The sequence below is a fragment of the Gallinula chloropus genome, assembly GCF_964237585.1.
Source record: "Gallinula chloropus genome assembly, chromosome: 29".
In the NCBI taxonomy this organism is placed as follows: Eukaryota; Metazoa; Chordata; class Aves; order Gruiformes; family Rallidae; genus Gallinula; species Gallinula chloropus.
The window spans coordinates 5142328-5162191 of NC_140114.1; positions in this window are offsets into that span (position 1 = coordinate 5142328).

Here is a 19864-nt window from a genome sequence, read left to right on the forward strand (position 1 = left end):
GCAGAGCTGTCTCTCTGAAGCACCGCTGGGTTGCCATGAGCTCTTTCCATCCCTGGAGCCTGGCCCAGCTCAGCAGAAGACCAGTTCTTCTAGGCTCCGTCCTGGTGCCTCAGGCCTCATGGGGATCTTTCTATGATCTCATCTCTCAGATCATTCTGCCTGGGAGCAGAATGATCAGGACAGGAAGAAATCATGCAGGGAGAAAGCACAGGGGGAGGTCATGCAGCTGTTGCTCTCACTGGCAATACAGACTTGACACCAACAATAAAATCAATCTAATTCATTACTGAATCCAAAGAGAGCAGAGGAATGAGAACAAAACCTAAAGAAATGAAATTTTAAACACCCACCTATGACCCTCCCTTCTTATCCCAGGGGCCACTTCACACTCTAACTCTCTACTGTCTCCGACTGAGTGGCACTGGGGGACAGGGAATGGAGGTTGGGGTCAGTTTATCACACATGGTCTCAGCTGCTCCTTCCTGGTCATGGGGAGGGCTTCTCACTGTCTTCCCTTGCTCCAGCATTGGGTCCCACCCACAGTCCTCCATGAACCCCTCCAACGTGAGTCCTTCCCACATAACTTCATATCATCACCAGCTGCTCCAGGGTGGGTCACTTTAGTGGGGTGCTGTCCTTCAGCAACAGACTGCCCCAGCATGGGTCCTCCATCGCCCTCTCAGCAAACCTGCTCCAGCAGAGGCTTCCTATGAGGTCACAGCCTCCTTCAGTGTCCTCACATGCTCAACATTGGGGACTTCTACAGGCTGCAGGTAGAATCACTGTTCCACATCATCCAGCATGGGCTGTGTGGGAACAGCCTCATTCACCATGGGCTTCTCCACGGGTTGCAGGGGAATCTCTGCAATGAGGCTTGGAGGATCTTCTCCCCCAACTTCACGGACCTTGTTCTCTGCAAAGTCCCTTATACTTTCTCACTCCTTTCTCTGGTGGCAAAAACGAGCTGATGGTTTTTATTTCCCTTCTTAAAAATACTGTCACAGCGTTGTGGTTCACAGTGCTCTGCTCCCCACGGTGAATACACTGTCACTGCCCCTCTGCAAGGGCAATGCCTGTGACCAGTTCTTCTGAGAAATCTCCCAGATCCTCAAGCTCTCTCTCTCATGGTCCTACCTCAGTGAAATTGTAATCAGAGCATGTCTAGCTTTTGGGTGTTTTGTGTTCATTGTGGTGTCCTATGTGCAGATCTTCAGGGCTGTGCTGAGGATCCCTACGCAGCAGGGACAGCACAAAGCCTTTTCCACCTGCCTCCCTCACCTGGCCATGGTCTCCCTGTTCCTCATCACTGCTGTGTTCACCTGCCTGAAGCTCCCCTCCATCATTTGCACCTGGTAGTGACAATTTTTGTTCAGTGGTTCCTTCAGAAGTGAAATTCCTCATCTACAGCATGAGGAACCAGGAGCTCAATGATGCCGTTTGGAAAGTGATGACTGGATGTCTCTAAGCAGCAACAAACTGCTCACTCTGCGTATCACTGGCCATGTAACTCATGTTAGGACCAGTCTGTATTTAGTAGGGTTTTTAGCTGTTGGGTTTGGGGTTTTTTTTCCCCTCCTAGTTTGTCTCAGCTTTAATAACACGGACCAGCTTCATCCCATTGCTAATGCAGTATCTCCTGGTCTTGTGTGACCCAGACACTGCGTAATGATGGGTTGGGCTCTCTTTCCATCAGGTCTGCCTGGAAAGGGGCACAACTTTTTCTTCCTTGTTTTCCCCTCTGACATTTATAAAAATTTTACAAGCACATTTCCAACAGCAGAACCACTCAACTATGTTTCTGAATGACAATGCTTTCCCACCATGACAGAACAGGAATTTCCTGGAACTGAACCACAGAATCATAGAATCACTTAGATTGGAAGAGGCCTTTACGATCATTGAGTCCAAGCAAAGCCTACCCCTGCCTTGTCCACCACTAAGCCATGTCCTCAAGCACAACATCTATAGGAACCTTTTAAATCCCTCCAGGGATGGTGACTCCACCACTTTCCTGGGCAGCCTGTTCCAATACTTGACTAATGTTTCAGTAATGAGATTCTTCCTGATATCCAACCTAAATCTCCTCTGGTGCAATTTAAAACCATTCCCTCTCGTCTTATCACATGTTACCTGAGAGAAGACACTGGCTCTCGCCTCTCTACATTCCTCCTTGCAGGTAGCTGTAGAGAGCACCAAGGTCTCCCCCTCAGCCTCCTTTTCTCAAGGCTAAAATGCCCCAGTTGCCTCAGCTGCTCCTCACAGGACCTGTGCTTCAAATCCATCAGCTTTGTTGCCCTTTTCTGGACACACTCCAGCATCTCAGTGTCCTTCTTGTAGTGAGGGGCCCAAAACCGGACACAGTACTCGAGGTGCAGCCTCATCAGAGCTGAGGATAATGGAACAATCACTTCCCTACTCCTGGCAGTCACACTATTCCTGATCCAGGCCAGGATGCTGTTGGCCTTCTTGGCCTCCTGGGCACAGCGCTGGCTCATGTCCAGCCAAAGTATCCATGGACACCCCCAGATCCTTTTCCTCCGGGGAGCTCTCCAACCACTCTGACCCAGGCCTGTAGTGCTGCCTGGGGTTATTCTGATCAAAATGCAGGGCCTGGCACTTGGCCACAATAACCCAAGAACCTCATACAATTGGCCTCTGCCCATCGATCCACCCTGTCCAGATCACTCTTCAGAGCCTACATGTCGTCCAGAAAATTAATACTCCCACACAATTTGGTGTCATCTGCAAACTTACTGAGGGTGTCCAGATCATGAATAAAGATGTTAAAGAGGACAGGTCCCAGCACTGAGTCCTGGAGAATATACCTTGTGACCTGCCGCCAGCTGGATTTAACTCAGTTCACTACAACCCTTTGGGCTGTAGTGAACTGAGTTTCCAGCGGGGGAAATGCTTTGGGAGACAGTGATGAAGCCTTCACTGAAATCTAGATAGACCACATCTACAGCCTTCCCCTCATCTACTAAGCAGCAGGTCACCTTGTCATAGAAGGAGATTGGATTGGTCAAGAACCATCTGCCTTTCCTAAACCCATGCTGACTGGGCCTGATCACCTGAGTGTGCTGCATGATGGGACTCACGATGATTTGGTCTATCACATTCCCCAGCACCGAGGTCAGGCTGACAGGTCTGCAGTTCCCTGGGACCTCCCTCTGGCCACTCTTCAGGATGGGCGTTGCAGCTGCTTGTGGTTTTTTTCTCCTATATGTGATTCCCAGAGGCTCTATGACCATTGCCGATTCGCTTGGCCCTGGTCAGCAGCACCTATGGCCTTGAATTGGCTGATGTTTACTCTTCAGGACCTGCAGAGAGCTCTAGCTGTTCCTTACACCAGACATTTGCTCCAGCCCCAGTTCTCTCCCAGCACCCAGCTACACAAAACCGCGACACTCACAAAATCCTTAACTCACAATCCACTTAACTCACAATCTGTCAAATTCCTTACCTCACAAACTATCTATCAGTCAATCTCTTTACCTCACAATCTGTTTCTCAGTCAATCTCTTTACCTGACAGTCTGTCTATGAATCCATCTCCTTACCTCACAAACTCCTTACCTCAAAATCCGCTTTCCTCACAATCCCCTTACCTCATAATCTATGTATCAATCTCCTTACCTCACAGCCAATATATCCATCAATCTACGTACCTTATATCTCTCTATCAGTCAATCCCATTACCTCACAATCTTTTTACCTCACAATCCCTTTACCTCACAATCCCCTTACCTCACAATCCCTTTACCTCAAAATCCCTTTACTTCACAATCCCCTTACCTCACAATCCCCTTACCTCACAATCCCTTTACCTCACAATCTATTAGTTACTCTCCTTACCACAATATCTACCTCAGTCAATCCCCTTACCTCACAATCTATCTGTCAATCAATTCTGTTACTTCGTAATCCCCTTAACTCACAATCATCATACCTCACAATCCCTTTACCACACAATCCCCTTACCTCATAATCTATCAATCAATCTCATTACCTCACATCTGTCTATCAGTCCATGTTCTTACCTCACAATCTATCAGTCAATCACCTTACATCACAATCTCCTTACCTCACAATCCCTTTATGTCACAATCTCTCTATCAATCCCCTTACCTCACAATCTATATATCAGTCAATCCCCTTACCTCACAATCTATCAGTAATAATCTTTACCTCACATCTATCAGTCAATCTCTTTACCTCACATCTATCTATCAGTCAATCCCCTTACCTCATCTTTCAATGTATCAGCCAATCCCCTTGCCTCACAATCTCTCTATCAGTCACAGAGTCACAGAATCATAGGGGTTGGAAGGGACCTCAAGAGACCATAGGGTCCAACCCCCAGCCAAAATAGGTTCCCTAGGACAGGTCGCACAGGTCAGTTTCCAGAGGGGTCTTGAATATCTCCAGAGAGGGACACTTCACAACCCCCCTGGGCAGCCTGTCCCAGGGCTCTGTCACCCTCACTGTGAAAAAGTCTTTCTGCATGTTGGTACGGAACTTCCTGTGCTCCAACCTGAAACCATTGCCCCTTGTTCTGTCCCCGTAGACCATTGATAAGAGGCTGGCCATTTCACCCTGTGTCCAACACTTCAGATACTTATAAACATTAATAAGATCCCCTCTTAACCTTTTTTTCTCAAGGCTGAATAGTCCCAGCTCACTCAGCCTTTCCTCACAGGGGAGATGCTCCAGGCCTTTAATCATCTTTTTAGCCCTTTCCTGGACTCTCTCCAGGAGATCCCTGGCTTTTTCGTCCTGGGGAGCCTAGAACTGGACACAACACTCCAGGTGGGGCCTGACCAGGGCAGAGTAGAGGGGGAGAATCACCTTCTTTGAACTGCTGGCTATACTCCTCCGGATGCACCCCAGGATCCCATTGGCTCTCTTAGCCACCAGGGCACACTACTGGCTCATGGCCAACTTGTCACCCACCAGGACCCCCAGGTCCTTCTCTGCAGAGCTCCTCTCCAACAAGTCAACCCCCAGCCTGTGCTGATTCCAGCAGTTATTCCTTCCCAGGTGATGATGTCAGGCACTGTTAGGAATGATCCCTTGGTAGGGACAAACATGAGTCCCAAGGTTACTGGGGCTGCTACTGGGCTACCTGGTATGGTTTCAGGACAGGAACATATTTCTGCCCTCAATCTTCTTGTTTGGGAGTTACCGCTGGACATTTATCAGTTTGAAATATGGACACTGTTAGCACACGGAATGACAGAGGCATCGTTAGGACCATTCCCTTGCCAAGGAAAGCCCTGAGTGTCATGGTTTTACCCCGGCTGAGAGCCGAGATCCAAGCAGCTGCCTGCTCTTTAAAGGAAAAGAGGAGGGGGAGAAGTGATGACCAAAAGCCTCCCCATGTCACTGGGCACTGGACAACCACTGGGCCCTGTGGGGTGACAGGACACATCCAAGGGGGTCAATGACACGGGACGTCTGTATCTTTTCACTTTGTCATCCTGAAATTGTTCCCTCTGATTTCCTGCTCCAATCATCATTCAGGGAGGCACGTGTCAATGTTCTGAAGGAGTTTCATCACCCACAGCCCTTAGCAGCTTCTACTAAACCTTCAGGAATCTTCATTCCTGCCACGGGCCTCCACACTCAGTGACTTTCCCCTGGAAGCTTGTCAGTGTGCAGCCGCTATCATCAGTTTGTTCTTGCCTCTCAACTTCTGTACAGTTGCAGGGGGACTTTAAGGAGACATTGTCTTCTAGAAAGAATTTTACTAATGTGATGATGTCAGCTAACACAGGATACAGCACAACCCCATTTCTTTCTCAGTCCTAACTCACTAATATTTTCAGCATCAACAAACATTTTCATTTGACTGTAAAATGTTGCCCCAAAAAACTCCAATTTCATTTTCTAAAGATGGTCCTGGGGTCAGGGGACACAAGTAGAAGTGACCATAGGAGGCTGGGCAGGGAGTTCACTAGGGTCATGAGTTGGTGACAAGGCTCTGGGCAGGAAATTTGGCCAGGAATAAGGCCAAAGTGGGTGCTGGAGCTCTGCCAGAAAAGACTGAGAAATTTCTTCACATTAAAAAGATACAAGCACATTTTCACTGACTGAGTATTTCCAAGCAAACAACTTTTGTTTTCCCCAAATCAGACTAAGTTAGGAGCTCTGGGGATATGCATTAAAAGTAGGAGAAGAAATAAACATCCTCCTGAGTCCTTGGGGTGTCAGAACACTGTCACACTGTGCACTGAAACTTGCCTTTTGGGTATTTCCACCTGCCCTGAGGAAATGGACTGTGTCTCAAGGCCCCTTTTCAGCAGACTCTCTGGCCATGTGCCCTGTCCTTTGCTTTTGGGATTTACTCCACCCCCTTACAGTTTTTTACTCATAGTTGGGGAATGTGTTTTATTTTTCTTTATAATTTTTTCAAAATGAGGAAGAATTCTGTTTCTATTCCCAGCCAGTCCTCAGGGTAAATGGGGTGGGAATTGTGGCAAAGAGGCTGCAACATTCAGCTGCAGACTCAGTGCAGAAGCCAGATGGAGGAAAAGAGAGCAACTCCCAAGCATCCCTTGGAGACATGGTTGGGTTGGGGAGGTGTAGAGGAAAGGTATCTAAGCAGTGTGAGAACTCAGGAGACAGCTGTTGTGAGCTTTCCACACCTCCTTAGGAGATCCTCTGGTTCAGTATCAATTGGAGAAAGCTGCTGTCACTTCTGTAAATTGAAAGACTAAAAAGCCTGAAAATATTGAAACCTCTTCTTTTTTTTTTAAATTAAGTGCTCATTGAAATCTTCCACTTTAATTAGAGTCCTGAAACGTCTCCAATTAACTGTACAAGTCTTGAAAACCTGAAGAAAAGACACAGCTCGTTAGGGCTTTTTCAATTTTAATGAGCCCCATGGGGTATTTGGTGCTGATTCCATGAACTGCAGATCCTGTGAGGAGATTGAAGCAGTCTCTCCAAGAGTTAAGGTCAGAAGAAAAACCTGAACTGCCGTAGAGTGTTAATTGGCCCCACTGAGGCCCATTACTGAGAAAGCCTCTCTCCTCATGAATGGGTTAGAGCAGAAAATTGGAGGCTGTGATTTAAGGTAGACTAAGGCACTGTGCAGGTGGATCTGATGCTGAGTAAAGCCTTGATGTATTTTATCAAGCAGAAGAGCCAGACCCACAGAAGTGGGATTCTGCCCCCTGCACTGCCTTGGGGCTCTTCCTGGGCCATTGTCACATGGGGTGTGTGATGCAGAGTGTGGTACAAGTGTAGCAGAGCTCCCAGCATCCTGAGGGGGTGCAAGGAAGCAGTGAGACCCCAGTTCTGTGGGATTAGTATGTGTGGTGGTTTATGCCTGGCTGGAGGCCAGATGCCCACCAAAATCGGTCTATCACTCCCCTTTTTAGTTGGACAGGGTACAAAACATATATTGAGAGGCTCAGGAGTCAAGATAAGCACAGGGAGAGATCATCCTGTAATCAACGACACGGCAAAACAGACTCAACACAGAGTGAAGGAAGGAAAACTCTGATTGATGACACTGCACTACACACACAGTGACACCAGAGTTGGGTAATGAGAAGTGTGACCAGGTCTTAAAGCACTTTTCCCCACCCCTCCCTTCTAGCAGACTTCACTTTAGTCAGGATTTTGCTCCCTTGTCCAGTGGCAAATGCAGCTGCTTGTGGGTTTCTTTCTCTTATATGTGATTCCCAGAGACGCTGTGACCATCGCCAATTGGCTCAGCCTTGGTCAGCAGCAGCTCTGGCCTTGAATCACCCAATGTTTATTCTTCAGGGCCTGCAGAGATCTTCAGGCTGCTTCTTACAGCAGCCATTTTCTGCAGCCCCCATTCTCTCCCAGAACCCAGCTACACAAAACTGTGACACTCCACCCCTGGCCTCTGCGAAACACATAGATGAGAATTGTTCTTTAAATCCCCATCCCAACAGAAATTCTCTACAATTGTTACACTACCCAGCTCTGTTCAGCCTGTTCTGCCCATTCCCTCAGCCAATTAGTGTCCTTATCTCAAATTCCTCAAGCCCCATGTTGGGTGCCAAAAAGGACTGTGGTGGTTTGACTCTGCTTAAAGGCCAAATGCCCACCAAGCCACTCACTCACTCCCCTTTTCAGCCAAAAAAAGGCAGAAAACATATATCTCGGGAGGCTTAGGATTCAAGATAAGGACAGAGGGATCACTTTCCAATTAGTGCAATGGGCAAAACAGACTCAACACAGAATAAAGGAAAGAAAAGGGATTTATTACTACTACAACTACACACCAAGTGAACCAGAGTTGGGTAATGAGAAGCATGTCCAGGTCTTAAAGCACCTTCCCCCCACACACACCCCTCCCTTCTTAGCAGACTTAAACTTCATTCATGATTTTACTCCATTCTTCCCCACTGCAAACGTGGCAGGGAATGGGGAGTGGGGTTCTGGCGGTTCCTCACAAGCTGCTTTCCTTGCCCAGATCTTAACACTTCTACTTCCCCCCCCCACCCCTCCCTTCTTCGCAGACTTTAATCATAAAGGCTGTAGATGTCTCTGCTCCCCATCCATATCCATGGGCTGTGAGGGGACACCCGCTCCACCATGGTCTTCTCCACGGGCTGCAGGGGAATCTCTCTTTCCGGCACCCGGAGTGCCTCATTCTTCCCCCCTTCTCCTCTGGGCCTGGTCTTGGTGTCATGCAGCTTGTTACATCTTCTCACTCCGTTGTCCGGTGGCAAAATGCACCTGGCTGCACTTTTCTGTCTCCTATAAGTGATTCACAGATGTGCTGTGACCATCGCTGATTGGCTCAGCCCTGGTCAGCAGCAACTTTGGCCTTGAATCAAGCAATGTTTACTGTCTGGGGCCTGCAGAGAGCTTCTAGATGCTTTTTCCCCTCTGCCCCAGAGGAAGCGGAAGCCTAGAGTGAGGCGATCATCCACACGCCTCAACACTGCCTCTGTTAGGCAAGAGAGAAAGGTAGTTGTAGTAGGGGATTCCCTTCTCAGAGGGACAGAAGGCCCTATATGTAGACCAGACCCTACACGCAGGGAGATGTGCTGCCTCCCTGGAGCCCGGGTCAGGGACATCACCAGAAGGCTCCCAGGGCTGGTAAGATCCACTATTATCCATTACTGATAGTTCAAGCAGGCAGGGAAGCAATCACAAAGTGTAGCCTGCGAGCTATCAAAAGGGAATTCTGGGACCTGGGGCGCTCTGTTGAGGGTGCGGGGAGCCCAAATAATATTTTCCTCTATCCCCCACTTGTGGGAGGAGGTGCTCAGAGCAGGACAGGAGAACCCTCGAGTTGAACGTGTGGTTGAAAGGCTGGTGCCGGCACAAGAACTTTGGGCTTTTTGACCAAGGGATGGTGTATTCTGCTCCTGGCATAATGACCGCTGATGGGACTCACCTGTCCTATAAAGGAAAGTGGATCCTTGCCCAGGAGATAGCAGGGCTCATCGATTGGGCTTTAAACTAGTTAGGAAGGGGGAAGGGGATATTAAGAAGGCTGCTGGGGTTAGGCAAGTGCTTCGGGAGTCACAACGGGAGTTGATGGTGGAAAAAGGTAAATACCAAAAGCACAGTGGTGGACTTGGGGACGTTTTTCCACGTGAGAGTAGGGAAAATTCTGTGGATTGCCCTGAGTACTCCTCAGTGGAGCCACTTTTGGCAGTCCCCTGTCAGAAATCTCGCTGTGGGCTGTTGAGATTACCTACATCTGCTGCCCCACTAAAATGCCTTTATACAAATGCATGTAGCATGGGGAACAAACAAGAAGAATTAGAGATCTTTGTGTGGTCGCAGGGCCACGATCTCATTGCAATCACAGAGACGTGGTGGGACAGCCTGGACGACTGGCACGCTGTCATGGATGGCTACGTGATTTTTAGGAAAGACAGGCTAGGGAGACGAGGTGGAGGAGTTGCTCTTTATGTTAGAGAGCACCTAGAATGTATTGACCTCCACCTGGGTAGGGATGAACCACTTGTCGAGAGCTTGTGGGTAAGAATTAAAAGGCAGGCCAGTATGTGTGATGTAGTCGTGGGCGTGTACTACAGGCCCCCTGATCAAGAGGAGTGGATTGATAGCGCATTTTATAAGCAATTGGAAGTAGCCTCAAGATCGCAGGCGCTGGTCATTATGGGGGACTTCAATTACCCAGATCTTTGCTGGGCAAGCAATACGGCCAGTCGTATGCAGTCCAGGCAATTTCTGTGGCATATGGAAGACAACTTCCTGATAGAGATGGTGCAGGAACCTACGAGGAGAGGGCGGGTGCTTGACCTTGTTTTTACTAACAAGGATGGGCTCGTTAGGGAAGTGAAGGTCGGGGGCAGCTTAGGACAAAGCCACCATGAAATGATCGAGTTCAAGATCCTGAGTGGAAGAGGCAAGCCAAAAAGTAGGATAGCTACCCTGAATTTTGGAAGAGCTAACTTTGATCTCCTCCAAAATCAAATAGGGGCTATCCCTTGGGCTGCTCTGTTTGAAGGAATGGGAGCCTGCGAGAGCTGGCTAACATTCAAACAGCACTTCTTCCAAGCACAGAATAGGTGCATCCCTCTGAGTAAGAAATTGGGAAGGAGAGGTAGAAGACCTGCGTGGATAAGCAGGGAGCTTTTGAGTAAACTCAAAGGGAAGCAGAAGACCTATAAACTGTGGAAATAGGGTCTGAGATCATGGGATGAATATAAGGATGTTGCCAGGGCCTGCAGGGATGCAACTAGGAGGGCTAAGGCCTGCTTAGAAATTAAGTTGGCAAGGGACATAAAGGATAATAAAAAGAGTTTTTTCAGGTATGTGAATAGTAAAAGGATGACCAGGGATAATGTAGGTCCCTTGTTGAATGAGGCGGGTGTCTTGGTAACGGGAGATGATGAGAAGGTGGAGATACTGAGTGCTGCCTTTGCTTCGGTCTTTACTCCGAAGGCTTCTCGGGACCCACAGATACCAGACGAAAGTAGGAGTGGTTGGGGAACGAATGGCTCACCTCTAGTTGAGGTAGGGGTGGTCCAGGAGTGACTCAAAGGATTGGATGCACACAAATCCATGGGCCCAGATGGGATACACCCACGTGTGCTGAGAGAGCTGGTGGAGGTGATTGCGGAGCCGCTCCCTATCATCTTCGATAAATCCTGGACTACAGGAGAAGTGCCTGAAGACTGGAGGATAGCCAATGTCACTCCAGTCTTTAAAAAAGGCAAGAAGGAGGATCCCAGTAACTATAGGCCAGTCAGCCTCACTTCTGTCCCTGGAAAGGTGATGGAACAGCTTGTTTTGGATGCCATCTCCAAACAACTGGAAGAGAAGAAGGTCATGAGGAGTAGTCTAGTCAGCATGGATTCACCAAGGGGAGATCGTGCTCGACCAATCTCATAGCCTTCTATGATGTCATCACCAACTGGGTGGATGGAGGGAGAGCAGTGGATGTCATCTACCTTGACTTTAGCAAAGCTTTCGATACTGTCTCCCACGACATCCTGATAGAGAAGCTGAGGGAACAAGGGATAGATGAGTGGACAGTGAGGTGGGTTGAGAACTGGCTGTCGGACCGGGCTCAGAGGGTCGTGATCAGTGGAGTAGAATCTGACTGGAGGCCTGTGACTAGCGGTGTTCCCCAGGGCTCGGTGTTGGGTCCAGTCCTGTTTAATATCTTCATTGATGACCTTGATGAGGGAATAGCATCCACCCTCAGCAAGTACCCGATGATACAGAGCTGGGAGGATTGGCTGACACGCAGGAACACTGCGTTGCCATCCAGCGAGACCTGGACAGGCTGGAGAGCTGGGCTGGGAGAAATCTAATGAAGTTCAACAAGAGCAAGTGTAAAGTCTTGCACCTGGGGAGGAACAACCGACTGTATCAGTACAGGCTGGGGGATGACCTGCTGGAAAGGAGCTCTGTGGAGAAGGACCTGGGGTCCTGGTTGAATGAGCCAGCAGTGTGCCCTGGTGGCTAAGAGAACCAATGGGATCCTGGGGGGCATCCGGAGGAGTGTAGCCAGCAGGTCAATGGAGGTGATCCTCCCCCTCTACTCTGCCCTGATCAGGCCCCACCTGGAGTACTGTGTCCAGTTCTGGGCTCCCTGGTATAAAAAAGACAGGGACCTTCTGGAGAGAGTCCAGAGAAGGGCAACGAAGATGATTAGGGGCCTGGAACATCTCCCCTATGAGGAAAGGCTGAGTGAGCTGGGTCTGTTCAGCCTGGAGAAAAGAAGGCTTAGGGGGGACCTAATTAGTGTTTATAAATATCTTAGACTTGGGATGCAGGGGGAATTGGCCAGCCCGTTTTCAGTGGTCTGTGGGGACAGGACTAGGGGCAATGGCTGTAAGCTGGAGCATAGGAAGTTCCGCACCAACATGCGGAAGAACTTTTTCACAGTAAGGGTGATGGAGCAGTGGAATAGGCTGCCCAGGGAGGTGGTTGAGTCTCCTTCTCTGGAGATATTCAAGTCTCGTCTGGATGCCTATCTGTGTAATGTGAGATAGGGAGCCTGCTTTGGCAGGGGGGTTGGACCTGATGATCTCTCAAGGTCCCTTCCAACCCCTAAGATTCTGTTCTGTTCTGTTAAATGCCACTGCATGGTGTAATTATGTTTCTCCTAATATCTCACGTTCTATCTCTATTCCAGTAACCCTTCCTGCAGGTGTATTGTGAATATGTGGGGACCGTGCTTGGGGACGTATCCCCTCACGCCTTAATGGTGACCTTGCAGCTTAGGACACCTCACAGTCCTCACACCCAACCTCACTATGATCCACTCAAAACGACGTATCTGTTGGAGCGTCCATCGATTGACGAGTGAATGTGATGATCAGGTAACCTTTTGGGGGCCCGGAGAGATCACTGCTGCATCAATACTCGCCCCAGGAGTCACTTCTGCAGCTGCTCTGAAAAAAAGTTGGGATGCTGGTTGAGCAAACAGACAAATGCCACATCTCTTGCTCTCAGTGGACTCCCTACTGATGTGGATAGTGTGAGACATGCTGCTTTGCAAAACAGAGCTGCTATTGATCTCTTCCTTTTGGCACACGGTCATGGGTGTGAGGACTTTGGGGGTATCAGACCACTCGGAATCGATTCACAAGAGCACTGATTTATTGGGGCAACAAATGGTGAAGCTGAAGTATGAGAGTAGCTGGCTGGATAGATGGTTTAACACCCTGGGAATTGCTGGCTGGTTCAGAGATGTTATTAATGCTGGATATGTCATCCTACTAATAATATTGTCTATGGTCATTATAGTACCTTGTTTGATTCAAATACTTAAACAACTGATTGACAAAGCCCTTGCGCTTGCAAACCAGCCTGAAGAATTCACTAACAAGGGGCTGAAAAGCCTGGGAATGAGAACCTGTAACGAGATCTCATGGTACTTTGAAATTCCATTGTGGTGAGAGAAACCTGGTACGGTGCGGATGACCTTCCCCCCCCTATCCTGGCCCCTACTGCTGTAACTCTCAGATGTATATAAGCAGCTACAAGCTTGAATAAAGTGAACTGATTACTTTTAACCATATGGGAGTGCAGTCTGTTCCTAGCCCCACTCTGCATTTCCAAAGCCCCTGGATATAAATTATTGCCCAAGATCTGGATTTTGGACATGGGAACTCGCAACATCCCTCTATGACACAATCCCCTGGCCTCACAATCCCTCGATGACAAAATCCTCTGGCCTCACAATCCCCTGGCGTCACAATCCATCTATGACACAATCCCCTGGCATCACAATCCATCTATGACACAAGCCCCTGGTGTCACAATCCCTCTGTGACACAATTCCCTGGACTCACAATCCATCTGGGACACAAAACCCTGGCCAGACAATACCCTGACCTTACAATCCCCTGGTCTCAAAATCCCTATATGACAAAATCCCCTAGCCAATTAATCTCTCTATGACATATTCCGCTGGCCTCATAATCCATCTATGACACAATCCCCTAACCTCACAATCCCCTGGCCTCACTATCCCCTGCCCTCACAATCCCTCTATGACACAATCCCCCTGGCCTCACAATCACTCTGTGACACAATCCTCTGGACTCTCAATCCATCTATGACAAAATACCATTGCCTCAAAACACACTGACCTCACAATCCCCTGGCCCCACAATCCCTCTATGACACAATCCCCTAACCACACAATCCCCTGGACTCACAATCCCTCTATGACGCAATCCCCTGGACTAACAATCCCTCTATAACACAATCACCTGGCCACACAATCCCCTAACCTCACATTCCCCTGGCCTCAGTGTCCATCTATGACACAGTCCCCTTGCCTCACAGTCCATCCATGACGCCATCCCCCTGCCTTGCAGTCCCCTTGCCTCTCAATCACAGAATCACAAATTTCTAAAAGACCTTTGAAGATCATCAAGTCCAACCATTCCCATCCTAATCTAAACCAGATCCCTAAGTACCTCATCAACCCTTTTTTTAAACACTTCCAGGGAAGGTGACACAACCACATCCCTGGGCAGCCTGTTCCAGGCCCCAACAACTCTGTCAGTAAAATTTCCTCTACAATTTCCCTTCAGGTATTTGTAGGTGGTGATAAGGTCTCTTTCAGCCTTCTCTTCTCCAGGCTGTACAGCCCCAGCTCCCTCAGCCGCTCCTCACAGGATTTGCCCTCCAGCCCCTTCCCCAGCCTGGTTGCCCTTCTCCTGACTTGCTCCAGGACCTCAATGTCCCTATGGTGAGGAACCCAGAACTGGACCCAGCACTAAAGTTGTGGCCTCACCAATGCCGAGTTCAGGGGCACAATCACCTCCCCAGAGGTGGGTACTGGCCACACTATTTCTGATACAAGCCAAGATGCCATTGACTTTCCTGGCTGCCTGGGCACACTGTTGACTCATACTCAGCCTGCAGTCACCCAACACCCCCAAGTCCTTCTCTGCCTGACAGCTCTCCAGCCAGTCTCCCTCCAGCCTGTAGCGCTGCAGGGGGTTGTTATGTCCCATGTGCAGCACTCTGCACTTGGCCTTGTTAAACTTCATCCCATTGGTCTCAGCCCATCAGTCCAGTCTGTTCAGATCTCTCTGAAGAGCCTCCCCACCCTCAGGCAGATCAACACTTCCTCCCAGCTTAATGTCATCTGCAAACTTACTGAGGGAGCATTCAATGCCTTCATCCAGGTCATGGATAAAGATGTTGGACAGAACTGGACCCAGGACTGAGCCTTGGGGGACGCCACTCGTGACCGGCCTCCAGCTGGATTTAATTCCATTTACCACCACCCTTTAGCTCTGTCTGCCCAGCCAGTTTTTAACGCAGCTGAGGGTCCCCCTGTCCAGGCCAGTGGCAGTCAGTTTCTCAGTCAGAATGCCGTGAGAAACCGTGTCAAAGGCTTTACTGAAGTCCAGGTAGACACATCCACAGAATTCCCCTCGTCCATTAAGCAGGTCACCTTGTCATAGAAAGAGATCAGCTTCTTCAAGTATGATCTGCCTTTCCTAAACCCATGTTGACTGGGCCTGATCCCCTCTCCATGATGACCCTCTCCATGGTCTTCCCCGGGAGTGAGGTCAGACTGACAGGCCTGTAGTTCCCTGGGTCCTCCTTCCACCCCTTCTTGTCTATGTGTGTCACATCTGCAGCCTCCAGTCGAGTGCAACTTCCCCAGTCTGCCAGGATTGCTGGTAGATCGTGGAAAGGGGTTTGGCAAGCACATCTGCCAGCTCCCTCAGCACCCTGGGATGAATCCCATCAGGTCCCATTGACTTGTTAGTGTCTAACTGGCCAAGTAGGTCACTCATCATTTCCTCCTGAACCATGGGAAGTTTGTTATTCTTCTTCTCCCCGTCAGCCAGTTCCTGAGGATGAGTACTCAGGAATATCCATCTTGACTATTAAAGACTGAGGTAAAGAAGGAATTAAGGACCACAGCCTTGTCCTCATCCCTTGTCACTAATGTTCCCTCTATGGCCAATAAGGGCTGGAGATTCTCCTTTCCCCTCCTTTTACTGTTAATATACCTATAGAAGGACTTTTTATTCTCTTTTACAGAATTGGCCAGTCTGAGTTGCAGTTCAGCTTTAGCCCTTCTGACTTTCTCCCTACATGATCTCACCAAATTCCTATAGTCATCCTGCCCCTTCTTCCAAAGCTCATATTTCCCCCTCTTTTTCCTAATATCTTCCTGGGATATTCTGGAAAAGAGGGAAAGACACTGAGTCCCTCCCTTGGCTGGGGAGAAATCCTTCTGTCTTTCAGAGTTCTTTCTCCTGATCAGAGCAGAGCTGGTCAGGAGAATCACCTTTCCTTGAGGAGGCAGGACCCCCAGGCAGTGATGGGAAGGGGTGTCTTTCCCTTGTGGAGTGTTGGGGGTATAACAAGTGTGTATGTAGGTGGGATGACAAGGGGGATGACAAGTTGGGCAGCCATCTGCAAGCACACAGGAAGTGTTAAGAAAATGGAGCTTCCCTTCAAACATCCCACTAGCAGCCCCTGTATACCATTGGGCTCAGGGCATTTCTTCCAAGGAACTGGTCCAAACTCTACCAGAGATAATATTCTCGAACCAAAAGCATCCAAGTTTGAAACTGGTAAATGTCCAGTAATAGCTCTAAACTAAATACGCGAGGGCTGAAAGCATTCCTGGCTTGAAACCTACCCAGGTAAGACACTAACAGCCCCATTAACACTTCATCTCAGGGCTTTTATGCTCAAGGGTGTCATCCTAACAGTGCCTGTTGTCATTTTCAGGCTCTACCAGCGCCCATCTTCGAAACCTCTAATCATCCAGCAACAGCTCCCAAACAAAAGTGTGAGAGCTTAGAGATGTTTCTGCCCTGAAACCTGCTCCAGGGGTCGACTAGCAGCCCCAGCAACAGTTAGGATCAGGGCATTCCTAGTGGGGGGAATGGTCCTAACAGTGCCTGATGTTGTTTTCAGGCTCCACCAGCGTCCAGATTTGAAACTTCTAAATGTCCAGCAATAGTTCCTAAAGAAAAGGGGTGAGGGCTGAAAGAGGTTCCTGGCTTGAAACCTCCCTTGTTAGCACTCTAGCCGCCCCAGTAATCTTGGGGCTCAGCTTTCTCCTTACCAAGGTAATGTCCTAAGAGTGCCTGACATCATTTATGAGCTCTCCAATCCTCCAACTTTGAAACTTCTCAACGTCCAGCAATAGTTGCCATACAAAAAGGGTTGATGGCCAAAGACAATCCTGACCTGAAACCTCCCTAGGTAACCCACTAGCAGCATGAGGAACCTTAAGACTCAGCACATTCCTAGCCAATGGAACAACCCAAATACTGCCTGATGTCATTGCATGACTCTACAGTCCTCCACCTTCAAAACTGCTAAACTGCACTAACAGTTCCAAAACAAAATGTGCAAGGGAGGAAAAGAGTTCCTGGCCTGAAACCTCCCCATGTAGACTAAAACAAGACCATGAATTTTGGAGCTAAGAGCTTCCAAGGGAACAGAACAAACAGTGCCTGACTTATTTTCAGGCTGTAAAAGCATCAAAATTCAACTATGCTAAACATCCAACAATAGCTCCCAAACAAAAGGGGCGAGGGTAAAAAATATTCCTGGCGTTAAACCTCCCCAGGTACCTCACAAAACACCCCAAAACTAAAGAGGTACTGAGTACAAGAAGACCAGTCTCCCTGGGGTAGGCATCTGAGCATGCAGGGCTGAGGATCTGGGGGATTTCACAGCAGAACTGGTCACCAGCATTGCCCTTGCAGAGGGGGAGGGAACATGTCTTGGTTGTGAGCAGCACAGCGTGGGACATCAAGTCAGAGATGAGATCACAGAATGATCCCCATGAGGAGAGGAGGGAGCCTAGAAGAATAGATCTTCTCCTGATGAGCTGGGCCAGGCTCCTGGGACAGTAGGAGCTCATGGCAACCCGACAGAGCTACAGAGAGACAGCTCTGCCCAGGAGCAGCTCCTCTGCCAAGCACACAGGGCTGGGCACACTGCCTGTAGGCACCGAGGGGAGACCTGTGAGGCTGAGAGAGCTGATGGATGCTGAGAGCTCACTGGAGAAGAAAAATCCACAGCCTCTCCCTGGTATGTCTGTGGGTGCAGGGCAATGCAGGTTCTCTTCCTGGAGGGATCTCCTAAAGCTGGGACATGGGACAGTGTGTGGGGTCTGTCAGGAGGACAGGTTCTGTATAGGACCAGAAGGTGCTGCCTGGAAGGGATGCCCTTCTGCCCCATCAGAGGGACAAGGCAGGACAGCTATCTTCTCCTGGGCATGGTTGAGGGGTGCCCAGGGCTGTCCTTGAGAGCAGGATCCCTGTGACCCGGGGTCTGTGTGCTGGGGCAGGGACTCTGCTGCTGCCAGGGTCAGCACTCAGCCTGCCTGGTGAACTTTCCACAGGGATATAGACAGCACCTCTGGGTTGAAGCAGTGACCCAGGGAAGGGCAGGGGAAGGTCCTTCTGCTGTCAGAAAGTGCTGCCTGGGTCAGCTTTGCTCCCAGCCAGAGCTGATCCTTGAGAAATGCCAAAGAGAATATTTCTCCAAAGGAGAGTCTTTGCTTTGACTTTTCCTCTCCTGTGGGCTGTGCTGAGTGTGGTAGATGAGAACTTATTCCTCCCCTTGAGAATATGCAGTGAAAACCTTATTGTCATGAAGATGTTGGAGCCTGGGCTGAGCCCTGCACACACAGAGGTTCCCAGGGCAGTGCCCTGATACCAGGAGGGGTCTGCAGAGCAGAGCTGAGCATAGGGCAGGTTGGATGAGTTCTGTGAGCACAGAGCAGGAGGTGAGATGGGAAAAGAGAAACAGATGAATGGACAGCTCCAGGCAGCAGAGACATTGTCAGGGAGGGAGAAGGAGCTGCTCCCAGAAATGCAGTGGGGATTTGAGACCTCCCTGACATCCCTCACACTGCAGACACTTTCCCACAGCAACCACCAGGTTTCTGCCACCAAGAACAGACTCTGCAGCCAGAGTTTCAGGGTTTCAAGATGAGTCTTCTCCTTGTTAGCCTGATGCCCATTGAGGAGAAACACGTGTGCCTCTCTGTCTGTCCCTTTCCTTCCAGCCCTGGCTCTAACACTTCTTGCTGTTTCACCTCCTGTCCTTGCTGCCTTTGTCCCAACATCACCTGGGGTTCTGGGAATCTCCATTGGTGTGGCTGTCACCGAGCTGACCCAGGACACACATCTGAGGACTAAAGACTTTCCAGGGGCTCCTGTTGGGCTGCAGGCTGCCTCCCACAATGGCACCACTCTCCCAGGGACTCTTGTGCCCCAGAGAGGAGCCCCATGCAGGAGACATCTCGGCACAGAGGCCGTGGCAATGCCACTCATCACCTGTGTGTGGGCAGCTGCACTGAGCCCTGTGTGTCCCTGGCTGGGAGCGGGGAGCTGAGATCCTCCTTGGGTAGGATGAGACTGCAGGAGGGCTTTGGAGCTCTGCCCTGTGAGACTGGATTCCTCAGCTCTCTGTGGGGTCCAGTTTCTTCTATGGGGAACAGCAGGGTGTGATCACAGAGCGTCCAGCACAGGGCAGCTGAGAGCAGGACTGATGGACAGAGCAGCTCTCCCCACTCTGCACTCAGGGGAAGGTTTCACTGGCACTGCAGCAGCAATGTCAGGGAGTTCTGACAGAAGAAACACTCCTCAGCTCCTTCCTATACACAGGGGCTTTAGTCTGAGATCAGGCCATCCTTCTATTTACTGACTGCTGCAAGGCAGGACTGAGTTCTCCAGAGCCCACAGCCAACCCTCCTCCCAGCAGTGGCACACTCAAGCCAGCACAAAACAGACTCATGAAAGGGACCTGACAAATGTCTTCCTGAATCCAGAGAGTCAATCTGAGGGTGTTCATTATGTGGTTTTCCTTTGAGAAGGGTTCCCTAACTTCTCACTGTCCCTTATCCTCCTTGGACAGGTCTCCACACTTGACAGGAGCAG